General features: G+C 38.6%; 1 non-coding gene across 1 annotated transcript; it reads right to left on the bottom strand.

Moving 5' to 3' along the window:
- Nucleotides 1–11,893: 11,893 nt before the first annotated feature.
- On the bottom strand, nucleotides 11,894–11,967 carry Trnat-agu (transfer RNA threonine (anticodon AGU)). The gene has a single exon. It is a non-coding gene; the product is annotated as a tRNA-Thr (tRNA).
- Nucleotides 11,968–16,519: the final 4,552 nt, after the last annotated feature.

Here is a 16,519-nt window from a genome sequence, read left to right as displayed (position 1 = left end):
CTGCAACCCTTTCAATTTCAGATCTCTAACTTAGGTTACATAGAATGAAAATATGAAGATAACGAACAATGATCAATCTCATAATATCTTTAAAGAATATAAAACTAAGAGCAGGGCTAACACAGACTCTGTGACTCACCAGAGGTGGGATTAGCTGCCCACAGTATCATCTGTTGATCAGTCACAACCACCGTAAGTCCTATATCTTGATCAAGTAAACGGAGTAATATGTAGGCAAAATCAGTAAGTGAAAACGGCATCATTGCTATGAAACATGTCAGACACCATTCGACCTAATGACAGGTTGTATTTGCAAATTGAATCATTATAAAGACCATATAATTTGCGACTTTCTACGATATTGTTGAAACAGCCGTAACATCAACATACTTGGCAGTAGGTTGCCTCGATTTGAAAATTGATCATACCCAGAACATGCTCTGGCGTATCGAATCAGTTAAGAGACATAAGCACCATATGCATGTGATAATGGAATATTGCTACATCATATCAATGCAAGGTGAAGATAACGAACAGTGATCAATCGCATAACTCCTATAAGCAATACAAAATAGATAGTTGGGCAAACACGGACCCCTGGACACACCAGAGGTGGGATCAGGTGCCTAGGAGGAGTAAGCATCCCCTGTTGACCGGTAACACCCGCCGTGAGTTCTATATCCTGATCAGGTAAACGGAGTTATCCGCAGTCAAAATCAGTGTGCCAAGAACGGCTTAACAATCGGTATGAAACATGTCAGACAGTATTTGACCAATGCGAGGTTGTACTGACGAAGTAGATCGTTATAACGACCACAGAATTTGCGAAATGCTGACTTCAATCGAGACTGTAGAAATTCCTGTACCATCAACTTGTTTGTCAGTAGCTTACCTCGATTTAAAAACTGACTATACGCAGAACAAGGTCTTGCATATCGAATCAGTTGAGATAGATAGCCAGGTGTGAACCAGTTATAGAGGACTGTTGTCTTTAGTTCAAGGTCATATCGAGTCAAGATATAACGAGTCGATATATTAGTGAAAATGCGTATTGTTAATGTATTAAATGCATCGATGTACTTCAAGACTACAGCAGATTTGTTACTTCTCATGAAGACGTTTTTAAATAAATTCTGTCCCATAAGAATACAGAAAAGGTCAGCTAATAAAGGAGACTGTTGGAAGACCTGATGAGCAATGATTACACTGATACTGTCAATGAGAAACTGCAGTATCTTATCATGAACTTAAGAGTATTTGTGTGTAGAATCAGAGTGGTGTTGTGGATGAATGATCACTAGCTATGAATATGTTTTAGTCTCGATCATCCAGACGTTTGTGTATGCTTCCAATAAATGCCTGGCTTTTTTTTCTGCAGTATATTTTCTACACTCACCTAAAGCGAGGCTTTTGGAAATTCTGATAAAGACATCGATTGGCTAGTTCAAAACGGTAATACCTGCGCCCAGGGAAACTACCTTGAATCGAACTTTAGAGAATTGAATCATACATTTTCCGCTGGAAGAAAAATAGATTCGGTGTATAGAACAATTTTTCTTACGAAAAAGATTTGTTGAACTTTTCCTTGGGTGACTAAAATGCAAGTTAAATATCAAAATACAATATCTATACCCCCCGCGAACGAAGTTCAGGGGGTATATAGGAATCACTCTGTCTGTCTGTCCGTCTGTCTGTCTGCAGATTCGTGTCTGGGCCATAACTTCTTTGTTCTTTGACATAGGCATACCATATTTGGCAAACAGGTGGATCACCAGGAAACGATGTGTTGAGTACCTTCATGACCTCTATATGACCTTGACCCTTGACCGCAAGGCCAAAATTAAAGGTTTTTTACAATGGATTTGTGTCCGGGCCATAACGACTTTGTTCTTTGAAATAGGCATACTATATTTAACACATGAGTGTATCATCATGAGATGATGTGTCGGGTACCTTCATTACCTCCATATGACCTTGATCTCAAGGTCAAAATTAAAGGTTTTTACAATGGATTCGTGCCAGGGCCATGACTTCTTTGTTCTTTGACATAGGCATACCATATTTGACACATGAGTGTATCACTATGAGACTATGCAAGGTGAAGATAACGAACAGTGATCAATCTCATAACTCCTATAAGCAATTCAAAATAGATAGTTGGACAAACACGGACCCCTGGACACACCAGAGGTGGGATCAGGTGCCTAGGAGGAGTAAGCATCCTCTGTTGACCGATCACACCCGCCGTGAGCCCTATATCTTGATCAGGTAAACGGAGTTATCCGTATTCAAATCAGTGTGCCAAGAACGGCCTAACATTCGGTATGAAACAAATAAGAGAGCATTTGACCAAATGATGGGTTGCATTGACAAAATAAATCGTTATAACGACCATAGAACTTGCGAAATGCTGACTTCAATCGAGACTGTTGAAACCCCTGTACCATCAACTTGTTTGTCATTAGCTTGCCTCGATTTAAAAACTGGCTATACGCAGAACAAGCTCTTGCGCATCGAATCAGTTGAGAGATATAAACAGCATAAGCAAGTGATAATGGAATATTGCTACATAAATATGGGAAGTTGACGATGGAGAAGCTGAAATCATCCTGTTTGTCATAAAGTTGAGTTAATAACTCAATATTCATTTTCAAGAAAATATCTAAATACGAAACAGATGTGGAAGACTCTGTTGTATATTTTATTTCGAGTTCACTGGTATCTACATCTATATTGTCATTTTGTTCTTGAAATAAAGCAACACCAATTCCGACATCACTAACTTAAACAGTGACCTTAAATTGCTTAGAAAAATATGGATGTGAAAGAACTGAACGAATCGCGAAGACAGATTTTAATTTATCAAAATGATTTGTCCGTTAAAATATTCCCCTCTTTTGCAATAGGTTGGTAATTGGACCAACTGTTGAGGATTTTTATTTTTAGAACTTCTGTTCTTAAGTAATGTAATCTTAATGGGTTTAAACGATATGGATGCCGTATCTCTCAAAATCTGAACAGGTTTAACTTGACTAGAGCCATTGAGTGAAACAAATCCCTGTGAAGAAAGTGCTTATAATCCTCCATAGAATTGAAAGAAATGGACTTTGAATCCTGAACATCAGGAGTGTCAGAATAAAACGAAACAAAAGCTTTCCTATCATTCCCTAATGTTGTACCGGCATGTAGCTGTTCAGATGAGCAATCCTACACCAGATGCAGGACGTCCTGGTCTTGTGAGGTGGTGACTGGGGACTTGAGGAAAAGGAAGAGTAAAATTCCGAGGAACTCGCTTTCTCAATCTGAACCTTTCGATAAACTACTACCTCTACACTTTACCAAAAAGTTCCTTTTTATGAGAGAGAGAAAGAGAGAGAGTGTGTGTGTGTATTTGAAATAACTTTAGCGTCCTCAAGAGTTCTCACATTCTTATTTTCAAAATAATAGGTGAGTATAACGAAAATGTGCTTTCAATCCTTGATGAAAATACTCCTTAAAATAATCTACTAGTACGAGTTAACGATAGGTTTTGAAATTTCCGTTGATTCTGTTAGATTCCAACCATTGATCAAATAATTCAAACATATGATTGATTGTCAAATCATTTGTACATGTATTTTCTAGATTTTTTATTGCACGCTTAGGGCACTTTAACATCAGCTTTTAAGTTCGCTGCCATGTCCAGCATTGAGTACTGAGTATACATCAGCCGTTTTGCTTATCAATACACTTTGTAACACAGTTGACCGATCATGCCGTGGGCATTTCAAATTTTCTGTAACTTTTTCTGAGGATAATATTTACCTATTGGGTTTTTTTTTCTTGAAATTTTGGAACTGATATTTCTAGTTGCATCAAATTCAGTCATATATTCTATTATCATCTGCAGATGGTGTTTATGTCTCTCAACTGATTCGATACGCAAGAGCTTGTTCTGTGTATAATCAGTTTTTAAATTGAGACAGGCTGCTGACACACAAGTTGATTCTATAGTTGCAATAACTTACTAACTGTCACTGGGTCAAATGCTGTATGACGTGTTTCATACTAATAATTAGGCCGTTCTTTACATACTGATTTTGACTACAGATTACTATTTTTATCCAATCAAGATATATGGCTCACGGTGGATGTGGCGGGTCTATGGGGCGATTTTGCTCCCCCGAGGCACATTATCCCCCCTCTGGTGTGCACGGAGGTCCGTGTCTGCCAAACTCTTTATTTTTTATTCCTTTATATTGGAGTTATGAGATTGATCATTCTTCCTTTTCTTGACAGGTAAGATTTCATGTTTGTGCTGCAATTTGATTTCTCTAATTCAAAGTATCTTTCGATCTCTTTCTTTCTCTCTGTTCTAATAATGCTTAGCTGGGTAGCTCGGTTAACGTGTAGACTGCTGAACTGTAGATTACCTTGCTGGGTAGCTCGGTTAACGTGTAGACTGCTGAACTGTAGCTCCCGCGTTCGAATCTAGAAAGGTTTATTATCGTTGGTTTATTTATTTATTTTGCAGATTACTTTCTACTATAATTGAATGTAATAACTAAGTAAAATAAAGTTGAAACACTTTAATTTCAATACAGTATTGTACATAGCCTTCACTTTACATCCATATAAGATTTCTCTGGAGTAAAATTCCTCCTTTAATCAAAAATACAAAATATACTACACAATTAACGAAAATCGTTGAATATATATGACGTCATCGGAGGTGCTGTCACAATCGGATTACAGTCGTCTTTTTCAGTAACCAAAAAGACGACTCGGCCATGGATCGAGTGCAAAGATTGCATCAAATCAAAGCATTTAATCGTCGGATGCGCGCATGTAGATGAGGTTAAAAGGTTAAAACCGAATGAATCCCTTTATGATATGTTATTTCTAAGATCATCTTTTACAGCAGATTCAGTTTGGGCATTATCAAAATGTTATTCACTTCAATTCATAAACATATAAGGAGAAATTGACAGTGATAGAATATCCCAGATATATATCATATCTTAGCTGCATTTGTTTTAACCCCGAACATCGTGTTTCGTATCCCGTGGAGATCCTGGTTAGTCCTCAGTAGCCCTTGCTTGTCGTAAGAGGCGACTAAATGGGGCGGTCTCAATAGGAACTCCTCGAATGTCTCGCGCACTCGACATAGATCTCGGATGTAATACGATGGCATCCATGAGCGAATTTGATGCATTGTGACGTCACAGTAATGCCTCAAATTCGCTCATGGATGCCATCGTATTACATCCGAGATCTATGTCGAGTGCGCGAGACATTCGAGGAGTTCCGATTGGGGGCGGTCTTCCGGGTAAGACCCCAGAAACCGAGGCCCCGTGTCACAGAAGATGTAGCACGATAATGATCACTCCTTTCTCAAAAGCCGTAAGCACTGAACATAGTCTTAAAATTTGTCAGCCCTTCCACCGCAGTGGTGATGTCTCCGTAAGAGTGGAAAATTCTCGAGAGGGATATTAAACAATACACAATCAATAAATCGTGTTTCATATCATAACGTATGTCTGTGACGTTATAGTTGCAGTTGGGTACACATAGCAACAAACTCTGATATGACGTCGGTCTACATACGGGGTTTATTCGCGGTTATGGAAATAACCGAGTATTTACACAGTCAAGTCTTAAAAAGAGAATATTGTTCCAGGGGTGGACTTCCTTATCTCACAAGTGTAAATAATTCTAATGAAGGATTAAATTTCTATTATTCACAGTTCAATGCATTGCCTCAGGAGATTTAAGAAAATTCAATATCATCGAAATCCTCATCCTGAACTTACATGCAAAAGACTATGTAGACAGTCTGAAAGAGTATACCCGAAAACGATGTACGCTTTATGTGTAAACTAAAAAAACCAAGACTGTTCCCCATAAAAGCTACTATAAAGTTTACATTAAAAAAACCAAGGTTGTTCTTCAGAAAGTTACTGTAAAAGTTTACATTAATTAAAAAGAAAGGTTGTTCACCAGAAAGTTACTGTAAAAGTTTACATTAAAAACCAAGACTGTTTTCCAGAAAACTACCGTGAAAGTTTACATTTTAAAAAAACCCAAGGTTGTTCCCCAGAAAGCTACTGCAAAGGTTTACATAAAAATACCAAGGCTGTTCTCCAGAAAGTTACTGTGAAAGTTTACATTAAAAACCAAGGTTGTTTCCCAGAAACCTACAGTAAAAGTTTACATTAAAAAAAACCCGAGACTGTTCGCCAGAAAGCTACAGTAAAAGTTTACATTTAAAAAAACCAAGGTTGTTCTCCAGAAAGTTACTGTAAAAGTTTACATTAAAAAAGACAAGGTTGTTCACCAGAAAGTTACTGTAAAAGTTTACATTAAAAAAACCAAGACTGTTCCCCAGAAAGTGACTGTAAAAGTGTAATACATCACAGCGATCAAAAAAGTTTTGGCGAACATAAAGCTATAGTGAATCTGGCGGACATATCAGAGAAGCATTCACCTACTTATACGTCCTATATACCCGGTACATATCAGAGAAGCACTCACCTACTTATACATCCTATATACCCGGTACATATCAGAGAAGCACTCACCTACTTATACACCCTATATACCCGGTACATATCAGAGAAGCACTCACCTACTTATACGTCCTATATACCCGGTACATATCAGAGAAGCACTCACCTACTTATACGTCCTATATACCCGGTACATATCAGAGAAGCACTCACCTACTTATACGTCCTATATACCCGGTACATATCAGAGAAGCACTCACCTACTTATACATCCTATATACCCGGTACATATCAGAGAAGCATTCACCTACTTATACATCCTATATACCCGGTACATATCAGAGAAGCACTCACCTACTTATACATCCTATATACCCGGTACATATCAGAGAAGCATTCACATACTTATACATCCTATATACCCGGTACATATCAGAGCACTCACATACTTATACATCCTATATACCCGGTACATATCAGAGAAGCACTCACCTACTTATACATCCTATATACCCGGTATATATCAGAGCACTCACATACTTATACATCCTATATACCCGGTACATATCAGAGAAGCATTCACCTACTTATACATCCTATATACCCGGTACATATCAGAGAAGCACTCACCTACTTATACATCCTATATACCCGGTACATATCAGAGAAGCATTCACATACTTATACATCCTATATACCCGGTACATATCAGAGCACTCACATACTTATACATCCTATATACCCGGTACATATCAGAGCACTCACATACTTATACATCCTATATACCCGGTACATATCAGAGAAGCACTCACCTACTTATACATCCTATGTACCCGGTACATATACAAGTAGATATAATATGTATCATGTAGTTTAAAATCCCGTTTTTCTATTCCATAGTAGTGAAGATGTAAGGGGATAAGACATCTGTAAGTAGACAATATTCCTCTGCTGAGCTAAGCTACCAATATACCGGTATATCCGAAAATGCAATACACAGACAGCAATCATTACCATCGGGTTCGTTAGTCAGTAAATAATTCGATTTTCATAGAATCCAATCTACAGAAAAACCAGCTAAGGGCTATTCTATTTAGTGGACACTTATATGTATATAGTGTAAGTTTCATTATATGCTAAAAGTATGTTGCTTTCTTCATTTACGTCATGAATTATGCCGGGGTGAGGTACTGCGGCTCATAACCTTATGTAGCTGCAGAACTGTAGCTCTCCGGAAAATACAAATTATGTTGCCAGACCGGAAAGCTACGGTGTTAGCCATAGAAAAAACGGTATGTTTGTTGCGCACGAAATGTTTGACTCTGTTCTGGATTGACTTCTCTAACTTCTAACACAACAATACCGTGGTTAGAATAGATCCTCAGTACACCTTGCTTGTCGTAAGAGGCGACTAAATGGGGCGGCCCTTCGGATGAAACCGCAAAAACCGAGGTCCCGTGTCACAGCAGGTGTGGCACAATAAAGATCCCTCCCTGCTCAAAGGCCGTAAGTGCCGATTATATAGGCTTAAATTTTGCAGCCCTTCACCGGCAGTGGTAACGTCTCCATATAAGTGAAATATTCTCGAGAGGGACGTTAAACAATATTCAATCAATCAATCAATCTAACACAAACTGCCCGGATGCACGATATAAGATAATTCTGTAGTTCATGCTGATATGTTACGAGCAACACCAAATATAGAGTCAGGTATCTCTTAATAGACCTTCATATCATTCATTATCTGCCTCTTTTGACGATATGCAGGTTAAAGAAAACGATTATCAATATATATTTAACTTTCCTTTTCATTACAAAATACGGCATGGGGGTATGTAAACTTCTTGTGGAAGGAGGAATAAAGGAGACCTTAAATCAGTTAATTTGTTGGATTTTATAACAAATGACTCAAATGTTTCTCTATATAAAGATATCATCTACATGTCAAAGATGCAGAGAGGAGCACAGTATAGAATAACATGATTCAATATTATATCATAATCTTATATCATAATACTTTTATTGAATGACTGAACTAATACGTAAACGGTCAAAACACGGACAGAAATTAGGTCTGTCTTTTACGTGTGTGATAATTCGGCTGAATTGAAAGGTCAGCGTAAACGAAAACCCAATCCAAGTTCTATAATGATAATGGACCCTAGTAAAGTCTAGCTATAGTTTTCACGATAACTTTGAAAAGTCGGCGGAGGTACATGACCCTGGCTGCCCTTCCTTTCCCTATACACTCACGCGCAGGAATTCTCAAACAGCAATGACGTAGCAGCATCATTGGACATGGACATTAAACATTTACTAATCGTCAATATACGAAATAGGTGTTAATACAGCTAAATACCGCACATGCAGTACACATATATTATATTTTGTTTTCGATATTTAATGTTTGATTATCACTTGCGCGATCCTTGGTTGACTTCAGTCGCCCACAACGAGCTTGACAGCGAACAGGACTTGGGTTTTCTTCTACCTAATCGTCAGGTTTTCTTCTACCTAATCGTCAGGTTTTCTTTCATTTCAGCGTGTGAGAATGTATCTCAAATACGTCATCTTTTGGTGAGTAAATGTGAATTTTTTAATTATCTTATCAATGAATTCCAAGCACATACATGGAGCGATTTAAAAAAAAAAAAAGTTATCTCTTAAAACAACAAGCTTTAAAGAATTTGTTTTCTGATGTCTGGATTTAATATTGTCTGTGTTTGGTCTGTGAGCTTGTTCGGGAGCATGTATAAAGAATTTGAATCGGTTTTACCCTAGAATACTTCGTTCAAATTTTTAATAAAATTGGTCCTGTAATTTTTTATACCCTGTCATTTCATTGGCTGAAAGTTTGCTAAGGTGTGGCGAATCAATCGGTGCCCTCATTAAATATTCATCAGTACAAGGATTTCTAAGTGTGTTGACCCAGGGTCAGTAAGACGGAGGCGGGACAGGTCGTGTGTCGGAACAGTCGCTACCTACTAAAGATGTCCTCCGATTGATCCGGCCGCTGAGTATCGAACCCGAGATCTCGTGGTTCCATCCCAACACCTTGGTTACCGCGACAGGTGGATGTAAACATATATCCGCCACTGTGTCGGTCTGAAATCACCATTGTCTGCTCACTGTATTTAATGTCCCTAGTAATGGCCAGGGCAATCTGTATCCATCGTCTCTAGCAACGCTCACCAAGTCCGGAAGTACCATGCTCATTAACCCTGGAAGTACGACGTTTACTAAGTCCGGAAGTACCACACTTACTGAGTCCGAACGTACCACACTTACTGAAACCGGAAGTACCACGCTTACCGAGTACCACACTTACTGAGACCGGAAGTACCACACTTACTGAGTCCGGAAATACCACGCTCACTGAGTCCGGAAGTGCCACGCTTGCTGAGTCCGGATGAACCTATCGTACCTCAAACCATGGCTGTATGATCTGCTAAACCCTCTATTTCCATAAATATGTATGAAGTGACACAATCATGATGACATGTTACATTTTAACTGCGGCACCGACAGCTAAATCTGTAGCAATTGTCTACAAATGACCGACAGAAAAGCTTACAGATTACTCTTTCAGAAGCAACCCAAGTATGTAGCAACATTGTACAATGCACATGTTTATATCTCTCGACTGATTCAATATACAAGAGCGTGTTCTACGTATTATCAGTTTTTGAGGAAGGCTACTGACAATCAAGTTAAAAGTACAGGAGTTTCAACAGTCTCGTTTAAAAGTCAACATTTCGCAAATTCTATGGTCATTATAACAGTCTAGTTTGCCAATTCAACCTATCATTGGGTCTCATGCTGTCTGACTTGTTTCATACCGATTATTAGGCCGTTCTTGGCACACTAAATTTGACTACGGATACCTCTGTTTACCTGATCAAAATATAGAGCCCACGCGGATGTGACTGGTCGACAGCTTACTTCTCCTAGGCATCTGCTATCACCTCTGGTGTGTCCAGGGTCCCGTGTTTGCTCAATACACAAGAGCTTGTTCTGTGTATGGTCAGTTTTTAAATCGAGGCAAGCTACTGACAAACAAATTGATGGTACAGGGGTTTCAACAGTCTCGATTGAAGTCAGCATTTCGCAAATTCTATGGTCGTTATAACGATCTAGTTCGTCAATACAACCTTGCATTGGGTCAAATGCTGTCTGACGTGTTTCATACCGATTGTTAAGCCGTTCTTGGAACACTGATTTTGACTACGGATAACTCCGTTTACCTGATCAGGATATAGGGGTCACGGCTGGTGTGACCGGTCAACAGGGGATGCTTACTCCTCCTAGGCACCTGATCCCACCTCTGGTGTGTTCAGTTTGCCCAACTATCTAATTTGTATTGCTTATAAGAGTTATGAGATCGATCACTGTTTGTTATCTTCACCTTTCATCAATATATTTACCCAGTCGGCAATCATCGAATATTCCTCTACGAGCCACGCGATGATCTCGGATGGTTTCTTTTTCATTCCAAAAAAAATGTGGAAGCTCCCCTATTGATGTATAGATATGTTAACATCAATATTCATTTAGGTTTTTCATAAGGGGTGTGGCTAAAACGCGGAACGGAAAACGAAACGGAGGACGGAACCGAAAACGGAAAATATTGTATGTAATAATATTATGTGGAGGTCAGCATTTTGCAAAATAAAAGGTTTATCAGGAACAAGGGCAGCATAAATTAAAGAAAGAGCGGGATCTCATCCACAGAATCCACCGTTTCATATACTTCATATCCATATGTATTTTAAAATCATTAACTTACTATGAAAAATATTAATAAGAAATAAATAAATAATCATACTGAAAAAGACTTAAATTTTAAAATTCTATATCCAATGAATAAAAGTCCCCCCCCCCCCGGAAACAACATTGTAATGACCTTTTTAACAATTTTCCCCAAACATAGCCTTCTTAAATCGAACTTGCTTTTATTCGTAATTTAGTTCTACACCTGGTATAATGCATGTATGTATTCATGTATCACATCAAATTCTTAAGCGAACGAGTCCGGGGTGTATAAAAGGTTTGTCTCATTTGGGATGACTTTATGTGAAAGTTCTTGCATTTACTGACATTCTGCGAATTAGTGTTGAACGATCAACTTCGCATCATTTGTAGGCTCTAGGTTTATCCATACTAGCCCGTAAAAAATAGGGTGGAACCTCGTCCCACTTTTCCTGTAGAAATAAAAATAGAACATGACGCGCCACCTAGCGAGCGTGGTTGTTGCTAGTTTGACTTCGCTTCATCAATTTATGATGCAGAATTTAGGATAGAATTGTTTTTGCCGCTTGTAAACAATTCCCCAATTTTTGATTTTCTTTCGATTTTTGCTGTTATCGTAGCTACTGTACTATATATAGAAGAGGGGAAATAATCTGTGGCTGGACCGGGAATCGAACCCGGGACCCCTGCATTACTAGTCAGGTGCTCTAACCACTGAGCTATCCAGGCCGAGATCCACGGACAGTATAGCCCTAATTATTACACTACATTAATCATTATATAATTCTTACATTCTGTTCCGTTTCCGTTCTGTTCCGTCTTCCGTTCCGAGTTTTAGCCCTTTCATAAAGGCTTTATTAATCCAACAATTACATGTAAAAGTTGTTACATAAACCTTCGGCAGATTCCGGTACCCTTTATCTAACCTCGTATGTATGACGTATATTGATATGTAGCCAAGCCCAACATTTGTAATGCTGTTGTCTATCTACTCTTCCAGAAAAAATGCCGCTTTTAGAAAGTAGTGATCGAAATGAATTTATCGAGATTGTCTTACCGCCGCAGTGGCCTAAGGTTAGAGCGTTCGCCCCGCATGCGGAAGGCCGGGGTTCGAATCTCGGCTGCGACAGACCTAATTCGTTAAAACAGGTAGTGTCAATTCCATCGACAAACGTTCGGCATCAGATGTGAATGTCACGGGTCCTCAGAGATGACTTTAAAAACGGATGCCCCGTTTCCCCGCTCTTGGTGACGTCTCCATATGAGTGAAAGATTCTCGAGAGAGACATTTAGCTCTAAAACTTCATAGTTATTTCGGATTTCAAACATTTCGGTTGAGCATCACTCAAGAGACATTATTTGTCGAAATGCGCATCTGGTGCATCAAAATTGGTACCTTATAAGTTTTACGCTAAGGAAGATACAATCAATCAATCAATTGCCTTAGAAAACTGCCTTCTATTTTGAGAAAAAGAACATAATTCTCCAAGAGAAACAGTTACAAACATTGCGAGTCTTGTATGATGGGAAGGACTCTATTTCACAGGAATAGTTTCAGTGATGTTATAGTCACTGGTATACGTACTATGGCAGAAACACCATACATCCGAAGTTACATGAAATCGTCCCGGTGTGACGTAGAGTGGACGGGGACACGGGGCGTGGTTTGCGAAGATGTCCTTTTTTCAAGTGTCAAAATTGTCATGGAACGGGTTTTGCATTATAATAAGATTTTGAGAAGAGTTCTTGAGATTCACTATCCGGCAAAATGTTTATAATGCATGTATGTACTTCTGTAGGCATAATTATCAGATCATTAGAATAAAATCAAGTTATAAAAAATCTATTATTATTTCATTAACAGCACATGGATTTACTTTTCCACCGGAACTAATCAGCAGTCCTCACAAGGTATGGTTTATGAATGAATATGATATGATGCTTTTATTCCACATGTGCTTATTCTAGTCAGAGTTATCTGCCTTTCTTTGGAAAAAGACTTACTCGTTTCCTCACGTGATGTAATAAATTTTCTCTGTGATTTTACGTCTTGGTTCCCCAAATCAATAACATCAAAACAAATCAATAGCATCAAAACCTATGATTTTTCAAAGCTATGCACGACCATTCATCATAATAAATTAAAGAGTAGACTTTTTGACATCATAGACAGTTGCTTCTTCAACAAAAATGGGGAGAGGAAATCTTCCTATCTAGTAATCAGTCATCCAAAACTTACTTTGTTAAACACCACTCTGATTCCACGCGCAAGTACTCTGAAGTTGAAATAAAAATATGTTAGAGTTCGTCATTGACAATATCTTCGTGGTCTTTGGTAATCAGATCTTCCAACAGCCTGTTGGAATTCCCATGGGCACGAATTGTCCTCCTTTGTTAGCTGACCTGTTTCTATATTCATGTGAAGCAGAATTTATTCAAAATCAAAATCTTTCACGCGAAAAGAAATATCTTGCTATGGCCTTCAATTCGACATTTAGATATATCGACGACATTTTGTTTAATAACAATGATAACTTTTATTCATATGTCGATTTGATATATCCCTGTGAGCTCGAAATGAAATACACCAAAGAGTCGTCCACTTCTGCTTCATATTTAGATATCTTGAAAGTTGACATTAACGACAAACTGACAAGTCAACTGTATGCCAAATGGGATGATTTCAGCTTCTCAATCGTCAACTTCCCATATTTATGTAGCAATATTCCATTATCACCTGCATATGTTGTTTATATTTCTCAACTGATTCGATACGCAAGAGCTTGTTCTGCGTATAGTCAGTTTTTAAATCGAAGCAAGCTACTGACAAACAAGTTGATGGTACAGGGATTTCAACAGTCTCGGTTTAAGTCAGCATTTCGCAAATTCTATGGTTGTTATACCAATCTAGTTCGTCAATACAACCTATCATTGGGTCAAATGCTGTCTGACATGTTTCATACCGATTGTTAGGCTGTTCTTGGCACACTGATTTTGACTACGGATAACTCCGTTTACCTGATCAGGATATAGGGCTCACAACGGGTGTGACCGGTCAACAGGGGATGCTTACTCTTCCTATGCACCTGATCCCATCTCTGGTGTATCCAGGGGCCCATGTTTGCCCAACTGTTTACTTTGTATTGCTTATAGAAGTTATGAGATTGATAACTGTTCGTTATCTTCACCTTCAATCTACTGCTAGTTAAGAACTAGATTCTCCAGATGAAGAATAATGAAATGAGCTACTGACAAACAAGCTGATGATACAGGGGTTTCAGCAATCTCGAATGAAATCAGTATTTCGCAAATTATATGGTTGTTGAAACGATCTAGTTTGCCAATTCAACCTATCATTTGGGTCAAATGCTCTCTGACGTGTTTCATACCGAATGTAAGACCGATCTTGGCACACTGATTTTGACTACGGATAACTCCGTTTACCTGATCAAGATATAGGGCTCACGGTGGGTGTGACTGGTCGACAGGGGATGGTTACTCCTCCTAAGCACCTGATCTTATCTCTGATGCGCCCAGGTGTCCGTGTTTGCCCAACTCACTATTTTGTATTGCTAATAGGAGTTATGAGATTGCTCATTGTTCCTTATCTTCACCATTCATGATCAAAATATGTTTGTTTTCTCCATTTACGGACAGTTAGGCAACGTTTATGAAAATGAGAAACAGGGGAGGGGGAATGACTTATTTCCTGGCGAAAAAAATCTTTTCGAGCAAAGAAAAAACATAGATAAATGAATTAATACATAAAAGTATCAAACATAAATAGAAATAACTAAATCAGAAGTGAGCTTTTCTCTGTTATTACTACCATAAAAGTGCCTGGGAGCTAGTCAACCAATGCATCACACTTTGTATGTAAGAATATAAATCGATAATTTGCATTGTCACATAAAATCAAATCCTCCCTTTCTTGCTACGTGCCAATTCGTCCTAAAAAACCCAACAGATATTACTTGAATGTTTCTAAATACTTCTTTGACATTATGTTAACTGTGAAAACAGCGAGCAATAGATTTTCAAACTGTTTTATTATTTTTTTAGTGTATTCGGCCTTTATGTTTGTTCATTACAGTCTGCAAGATTTGCTACCTTATAAAAATGTGCACATGTTGTCAGAAATGACGTAATTTTGTACAGGATTATTTGATATTGAACTAATTATTGCATAACAGATTCGGTGACCGGTTGCTGTAAGAACAATGGTGTCTGTGTTTGGGGCGTGGCATGTATATGTGACAGGTAAAACTTGTAATACCTCATTAATGTTCAAGTGTATGTGACACGTTGTGTGTTTGAGAGAAATGTATGCTTCGGGATAAACTCAATACTGACTCGGTAGACGGGATAAACTCAATACTGACTCTGTAGATCCTACAGTGTTCTGTGTGGACTGTCGGCTGTGTGTGTGCTGACTCGGTAGATGCTGTAGTGTGGACTGTCGGCTGTGTGTGTACTGACTCGGTAGATCCTGCAGTGTTCTGTGTGGACTGTCAGCTGTGTGTGTGCTGACTCGGTAGATGCTGTAGTGTGGACTGTCGGCTGTGTGTGTACTGACTCGGTAGATCCTGCAGTATTCTGTGTGGACTGTCAGCTGTGTGTGTGCTGACTCGGTAGATGCTGTAGTGTGGACTGTCGGCTGTGTGTGTACTGACTCGGTAGATCCTGCAGTGTTCTGTGTGGACTGTGTGTGTGTACTGACTCGGTAGATCTTGTAGTGTTCTGTGTGGATTGTCGGCTGTGTGTGTACTGACTCGGTAGATCATGCAGTGTTCTGTGTGGACTGTCAGCTGTGTGTGTACTAATTATGAATAGCTCTGATAATTACTTTGATTTAACAGAGTGAACCAATTCTCACAAAAAGAAGTCAAATTTGGTCAATTTATTTCTGATGATAAGCAGTACACTATTCGCTATTTTTACTTCTGATGGCACATGGTACGCTATAGGTTATGTTTACTTCTGATGGCACATGGTACGCTATTGGTTATTTTTATTTTTTACTTCTGATGGTACATGGTACGCTATTGGCTATTTTTGCTTCTGGTGGTACATGGTACGCTATCGGTTATTTCTACTTCTTATTGTACGCGGTACGCTATGGGTTATTTTTCTGTATTTTTAAATCTTCTTCATACGAACCATATAACGAGAAGTCATATACCTTGTTATCGTCATTATACTGTGCAAAAAATCCAACTATGTTGAAATAGTGGCCTCCAGGATTCAAATTTAGCACCCAAAAGGGTCAAAGTTATACAGTA

Source organism: Ostrea edulis, chromosome 10 (assembly GCF_947568905.1).
Source record: "Ostrea edulis chromosome 10, xbOstEdul1.1, whole genome shotgun sequence".
In the NCBI taxonomy this organism is placed as follows: Eukaryota; Metazoa; Mollusca; class Bivalvia; order Ostreida; family Ostreidae; genus Ostrea; species Ostrea edulis.
The sequence above is the reverse complement of the archived record's forward strand: the minus strand, read 5'-3'. Positions and strand labels throughout refer to the sequence as shown.